Source organism: Uranotaenia lowii, chromosome 1 (assembly GCF_029784155.1).
Source record: "Uranotaenia lowii strain MFRU-FL chromosome 1, ASM2978415v1, whole genome shotgun sequence".
In the NCBI taxonomy this organism is placed as follows: Eukaryota; Metazoa; Arthropoda; class Insecta; order Diptera; family Culicidae; genus Uranotaenia; species Uranotaenia lowii.
Window position 1 is genome coordinate 32,740,056 of NC_073691.1, and position 7,938 is coordinate 32,747,993.

The 7,938-nt window shown below is 34.1% G+C and overlaps 1 non-coding gene across 1 annotated transcript; it reads right to left on the minus strand.

Moving 5' to 3' along the window:
• Positions 1–1,332: 1,332 nt before the first annotated feature.
• Positions 1,333–1,403, minus strand: Trnag-gcc (transfer RNA glycine (anticodon GCC)). Its single transcript has one exon. It is a non-coding gene; the product is annotated as a tRNA-Gly (tRNA).
• Between the last annotated feature and the right edge of the window lie 6,535 nt (positions 1,404–7,938).

Genomic DNA, 7,938 nt, shown 5'->3' on the forward strand with positions numbered 1-7,938 from the left:
TTCACAGATGGAAAAATGTATTGCTACGCGCAGTGCTGCCAGATATACTGAAATTCTTGTGAATAGTTAATTAAATCTATATTAAATTTAGGAATTTTAAATATATTCTTTAATATTCAAGTTATGTTTTCCAATACAACTTATAAATATCTTTAAAATTGTTGTGATGAAACTGCATATAAATTTAAACAAATATGAAACATGCTTAAAGATAGACGGACATGGCGCGTTTTGCCCCACCTAGACATGTTTATTAAAAATCGTTCAAAATAACATAAAAAATAATTGAATAAGGAAATTTTTCGTTTTGTGATGATTTTCAAGACTAATGTTCATCATTGTAACAGATGTCAGGTAATTTTTTTGGCGATAGATGTCGTAATTCCTTACGAAAGTCAAGGCACAAATTGCAAGGAATATGGCTTAAAAAGTATTTTTGGATTTTTGCAGGGATTTATCGCATATTTGATGCTAATTTTTTGTACAAAAGGTTTCTACTGTTAATTAGAAGGGAAAAGCGTATCGAATTCTTAAAATAAATGTATACCTAGCTAGATATCGCAGTGGGGCGTTTTGCCCACACTGGGCATTATACCCCCAGTTCCCCTAAACTGCGAAGAAATTCAATATCTTCCCTCCTACATGAACCAAATCTTTAAAAATATGCTTTCCGTTAGTGAAAATGACTGGAAAATGGCTTACGGCATAACTATTGGAAAGAGTTGGGAAACGTGAGGGTTAAATCAGCCATAACTCCATTTTACAAAGCGTGTGATGGTTCAAATAATCTTCATTCGATTCCTCGAATTTTTTTTTGAAAATTCTTAATTGTTCTAGGGACTAATTAATTTTCGAGCTTCCAAAAGCTAGACAATCAAAACTGAAGATTATAAACAAGATCCAAATTATGTTTTAAATCAATATGTATCGAAAATGCTGTAATAAACAGTTTCGATCAAATTCAGGTTTCAGTTTAGTGCAACTAGAATGCTTAGAGACATAATATGATATTATCTTACTAATTTTTAAGAGTGCTATATATTGCTTGGAAAAAATAGCTTTATAATGTTAATTTAATTGACCAAAGATTCAAAAAGCAAATTCTTTTGAATAATAGTTTATCATGTTTCAAAAAAAACTTAAGTTTGAATTGTTTTAAAAGTTTATCTTACATTAAAGTTAAAAAATTGGTTGACAGATGTGAAAAAACGAAGCTGCAGCAGGACTTTTCCCCGTTTTCAGATATGTTGCACCTTACCTATTGTTTTATTTCAACTTTCAGGGGCTACAGTATTCGACCATCACTGATCATTAACTCTTAAAAAGATTGGTTGCATCGGCCGGGAATCGAACCCGGGCCGCCCGCGTGGCAGGCGAGCATTCTACCACTGAACCACCGATGCTTGTTATGATTTCCACGATTTTATGCATTTAACATCCCTGTGATATTTTTTTTCTTGGAGAGAACTAAGTCAACAATAACTGACACTGACCAAAGGCTAGATGGTGTCAACTGAACTATGTACCTATAAATATCTATAAAATTCGGTTTTTAAGCAAATTTGATCTGAGTCTATTTGTTCTGATTTTCAGTTTTTATTAAGTGTGGGAACATTAAAATTTGCACTCTACTAAATGTTTACACCCATCTCTTAGAGACTTTTGTGCAAACACAAATATTTTGCCTTAAAGTCACAATTTCAAACCAAGTGTTCCAAAAATCTAAAGTTGACTATTCAAATCATAGAATCGTTCAAGTAGGTACCCTAAGTCTTTTCTTCTCCTCGCATATCAAAACGAATACGACTTGACAGCTCAAAAAACCCAGTAGCATCAACAGAAAGGCGAATAACAACAGCCAAAAAAAAGTCACCATACACCGTTATCTAAAAATAGTTCATCGTAATCCATTTCGTTTCTCCCATATCAGCGATTTGGTTTTCGTTTTGTTTTGGCTGTTCTGATTAAAAAAGACAGTGGAATCTGATGGTAGCCTACGGTAAGTTCAGACAAACTTTTTTAGATTTTTATTATTGAGAGTTCGGATAAAATCATAAATAGCTTAAGTATTTTTTAAAATTTTTTAGATTTTTATCAATTTCATCAATTTAAAAGATACTCGAACTTTTCAATTTCCCAAGTCGAAAAACAAAATTCAACCTGTCAAGGTTCAACTGCAGAAAGACAGAAGAGCCGGTAAAATCCAACTGGCAGTTGTGTGGCAAATATATTGCACTTACGCAGTTTATTTATTGACTTGCCTGCGGGGCGGTTTTTTAACTGTCCCCACAATACACCTCGGAAAAATTTGGCAACAAAATGCTATGACGAAAAATAACCATAAAAAAAAGAAACCTTCCAGTCAACCACCAGAAACGGTTAAGGTGACAGTCAAAGTTCGGTGCTGAAGCCATTTTTTTCCCGGGGAACAAAGCAGCAAAGAAAAAAAAACAAGCAAATGAGCAGCACCAAATTGCGTTTTGATGGCCGATGGCCATCATTTGGAGGGCATTGAATTTTTTTTTGGCAGTGGAAACAAATTTTAGGGGAAAAAAGTAATTCCCTTTGAATGCAACTGGCTGTTCTAGGCTGTCGAATTCACCAGTAGGGCTGCCATAAAATTTATATTAAAGATTTTTAGTTAAGCTTAGCTTAATTGATTTCTCACATCCACCTTGAATCGTAGAATCCAAAATGCTTCACGAAGAATCAGATGTTTGTACCTATGTTAAAAAATTGTTAAATTGCTTGGTATATTCAGTTCAGTCCTAGTAGTCGTTGTTTTGGTCCGATTTTTCGATCCGGGCGGGAATGCTGAATGAGCTGCCAATTCTATATGTTGTAGGCATTCTCTAGGGAATAAGCTTGGATCTTGAAGTGGAGTTTTTTTTCCCGAATGTTCCGAAAATTTCCGTCACTTAATTGCTTTTATCTCGAAAGTTCGCTCAATTTTCCGAATTTCAGTTTGAATTTTCGTTGACTGAAAACAAACGTCCTCTTCATTCGGCCACAGCCTACCACGACCTTACATTAAAGATCTTTAGTTTCTGATTTAAAAAAAAAAATCAGTTCGGAATTAATTTCGGCTTAATATATTTTGTCATGGTTTAAGAAAAGTGTTTCACTTGTTCTTGAAAAAAAAAAATCTGTTTTCGAAACTGATTTATTCTTAACAATTTTAGCTCAAACATTGCATAAAGCAAACTATTAAAAAAAATTCATTTAAAAATACATACATTTAGCATACATACATTTTTAAGTTTTTTTTCATTATTAGTTTGGTGGTATCAAAACGAAGTTTTTGATAATATGTTCATCCTAAAAAATGAAAGTAAGCTTAAATTGTATCACTAAGTCTTAATTTAAAAAATAAGGAAATTACTTTTAACGATGTTGAATTTTTTTGCATTTACTCAAGAGTCTGGAAGATTAGTCTTATTTGATTTGAGCATAGAAATATTTTTTTTCAAGAAAACCTTCAATCAAAAAACTTATTTTACGCTTAAATAGAATAAGCTGAATCTATCAAACTCTCAGGCAAATTCAGAGTTATCATCCTTTGATGAAAATAGTTCAAATTTCCAAAAGTAATTGAAAAAGATTAGAATTTTGCGGTTGAAAACTCTTGCAAACATGATTAAAATTAAAAATTTTAGTTTGAAATTTAATTTTTTGATAACTGTAATATTCATTATGTTTAACAATACACCGAGAAAATATCGAGTTCCCTACAACTTAATCAGTTACAAAGTTCAAATCCTGTTGATGACATTTCTTATAAAAAAAATCAGAATTTTCACATTTTCGAAGGTGGTGGGAAGTGTAAGCATGAGATATCAAACAGAGAAAGAACCCAAGTCGTAAATATCATAAATTTCTCTAAAAACATACAACAATTCACCGGCAGAGACTTGAATCTACAATTTTCGAATGTTCATAAAACATAACTTGCAAAATATCCTTAAATTCTAATTTATAAATAGTTGTGATTTTAGGTTAAATTCAACCATAAAAAAATTAAGTCTGCAATCTTTTGCGATTTGTGTTCCTCAACAAAATGGTCATCTTGATGTTTTGATTTTGATTTTAAATCCCATTCACGAGCTCAATCTGAACCTGAGTTTTTAATACTGATTCCAAATCTAAATTCTGAACCTAAATGCGAAATTTGAAATTTGAATCAAGAATTTCAATACAATTTCCTAATCTAAAATTCAGATCAGGATTTAAAATTTGAGCCAAGATGTGTTTCGAAGCCCTCAGCAAGGTTGCCGAAATCACAGAAAAATCTGTAATTTAACAGAATTTTGAGCAAATTTTCATTACAGAATCTGTGTCACAGAACACAGAATTTTGAAATATTTACATATTTCACAGAATTTTTAAATTAAGATTGGATTCCCAAAATTTTTATTTTTTTGGCCAATATAAAATTAAGATTTCTTTCTTTGAATAAGAAAAGTCTGATAAAATTGGTAATGTTGATTGAATTTCCCCAACTAAAATGTAAAAAAGACCCAAATTATCATGAATTTTCAGTGAAATTGAAGAGAATAGCATCACAGAGAACTATCACAGAACTTTTGGGTAAAATCACAGAAAGTAAGATTTTTTTTCTCAAAAAAAACTGATTTTTTTGGAAACCTTGGCCCTCAGTTAGAATATATAATTTAGCCTCATTAACTCAAAATCGATCATTTTTGCACTTATTTTCCTTTTGGCTCTGAGAATCTTACTGATGATTATGGAACCAGAACCTTCGGGATAAGTTTACTGTAATTAAAAATTTAATATTCGGAACTGAATTTCATTGAACAAGTGAGACATTTTTGAAAAACAGCAGCTGCATTCTGAACCTGCGATTGATTTTTGAGTTATTGGCATCAGTCCTGAGTCGAGATTGTTACTCTTGAAAAACCTTATCAAACATCAAAATTTTATTGAGAACTAGCTGATCCCATACGAACTCCGTTTCGCTTTCAACTTGGAATATGTCATGAACAGTTTGTATGAAAGTCAATCGCATAGCATTTTAAAGATACACTTCTGAATTCATTGTGAGGTAATAATTGCAAAAATATTGGACGATCACTTTGTCTGTCGCCTGCTACTGAATTTGAAATCAGGAATCAATTGACCGTGCCAAAGAACCCCGTGTATAAATTTCGACTCAATCGTTGCGTAACAACGCAATGATGGCCAAAAAGCTAAACCCCTTTGGTGGCCTTTTATACAATCTTTGATATCTGAAATCGATTGCCCTTCCCTCTAAACTCCCGTGTGCAAATTTTCAAAGCAATCCATTACATAATAACGTCAATATTGCTAAAAACAGTGAAAAAATAATTTATATGGACGACCCCTTTCGTCGACCCCTAGCAAAAAATTTGACATCTGAAATCGATTGCCCGTTCCTGAAAACTACCGTGTGCAAATTTTCATCCCAATCCGATGAATAATAACGACGATATTGCAAAAATATGGAAAGGTTATTATGGACGACCCTCTTTGCCGGCCCCTTACATTGAAATTAATACATTAAATCGATTGCTCGGCTCTCAAAACTCTCGTGTACCAATTTTCGTCTGAATCCGGTGTATAATAACGACAATAACGCATCAGCCGTGAATAGTTAATATGGACGACCCCTTTGGCCGACCCCTGATTTTAGTATAGATTAGTGAAATCAGTTGTTTGTTCCTAATAACTCCTATGTGCAAATTTGCATCCCAATCCGATGAACAAAAACGTCAATATCACCAAGTTTCTGAAAGTCTAATATGGACGACCCCTTTTGCCGGCCCCTTACACTGAATTTGATACCTCATATTGATCACACGTCACTCAAAACTATCGTGTACAAATTTTCATCTGAATACGATGTATAATAACGTCAATATCGCAAAAACAGTTAACAGTTTATATGGACGACCCCTTTGGCTGACCCCTTACACAAAATTCAACACCAGAAATCGATTGTTCGTCTATCAAAACACTCATGTGCAAATTTCCAACACGATCCGACGAAAAGTAACGTCAATATCGCGAAAACAATATTTGTCTTCTATGGACGACCCCCTTCAGAAGGGGTCATCCGAAAATTTAAAAACATTTTTCATCCTTCCTGGTCCTAATGAGCATCCATGCCGAATTTCAGCTCTCTAGTTCTTAAGACGGCTGAGTCTATAGAGGACAAACAAACAAACAAACAAACAAACAAACAAACAAACATACAGAAATTGCTTTTGATATATATAGATTTAAATTGAAGTAAATGGGAAGCACAAAAATACAATTTAAATTAAATCTATAAACTTAACAGCGTCATACGAGAGGAAAAATTTAACCGCTCCTCATTTCATGATACATACATTTCATGAATGAAATAAGCCAGGTTTAAGTCAGGATTTAAAAAAGCGTCCACAAAAAAAAATATTAAGACTCCCAGCAGAATTTTTATATGGGTGCACCTGAAAAAATGCACAATAGACTGAGTCGATTCGGGGTGATTTTTGAATTTCTCAAACCCTGGGGTCTTAAAAGCTTTGTCTTGGACCAAAACTCATCCATGATTTTTTGTAGAATTTTTAAGTATCGTTTACATGAGTAAATTTGAACTTTAAGGTTTGTATGGGAAAATGGAATATTTTGTACTAAAAAATCAACATAATTTTTTATCCTTCTGTGGAATCGAGCCAGCTGAAAGTTTTTGTGCCAATTTATAAAACTCCCTAGGGAAATTTTATGCTGAACAACTTTGTCGAAGACCGTAACTTCGTATCTTATTAGGCAAAAAAGTTATTAGTTGTTTAGCAGAGGACAATATTGAATTTATTGTTTATCAATGTGAAAAGACATACCACTGACCTTCCAAAGCCGTTCGCTAAATATCCGTTTGAAGGGAAATTTGAGTTGTTGTTTGATTTCGTTCTGTTGGCTGTAAATGTTAACCGATTTTGATGATATTAGAGCATGGATCACTACAAATCTGGACGCATTAAAACGGGTCTATCTCGGAGCTATGTAAACGAAATAAAAATGTTTTGTACTTGAAATGTAGGGTTTTTATTGCACTTTAAAGGAAAAATAATAAAAAAATTATTCCAATGTTGTTTTGATGAATTTTCGAACTTTTCGTTGAGTATCACTCATTATAGTTTGAACACCCTATTCGCTGACCTCAGCGGCCATTTTGTTCCACAATCTCTTCATCTCTGTTGCATCCCGAGTCGTCCTACCATTCTTCTTCATCTTCTGCTTGACAATTGCCCAAAATTTTTCGATAGAGCGGAATTGAGGGCAGTTGGGTGGGTTGATGTCCTTTTCGACAAAATCCACCCGTTGGCCCAATACCACTGTAGAACCTCCTAGCTGTAGTGGCAGCTTGCCAAATCTGGCGAAAACTTAACTAGTGCTTTGTGAGATCTAATGTACGAAAAAAAAGTTTTTCAGGCATTCCATGGTCTTGTTTTTCACAAAAAACCGGAATTTTTCGTCCGCAGATGCAAATACCTTGCCAGATCAAACACTTTCTTGCAAACTTATCAGCAAAAACGAATTTGAAGTTGCCGGGGACATCACCAGTGCAGTGCATCTTCACGTACGTTTCGTCATCCATGAAGATGCATCCGTCGAACTTCGTTGGAATCTTCTTGTATAACTTGCGGGCACGTCCTTTGGCTACTAAATTCTGCTTCAATGTCCGGTTTGGTTGCTTACTGTTCCGATAGGATCGTCTTCCTTCGCGTAGACGAATTCTGCTGACGGTGCACCGGTTGGCGTTGAATTTCTTGGCAATGTCATAGTCCGACTACCCTGTGTTTTCCTTGATCGTTCTCAACACCTTCAAATGCAGTTTCCGATCCTCAATTCCACTATGACGCTTGGTATGAACCTGCCGATCTATAGTACGCATCTTACGGAAACGTTTGAGAACGC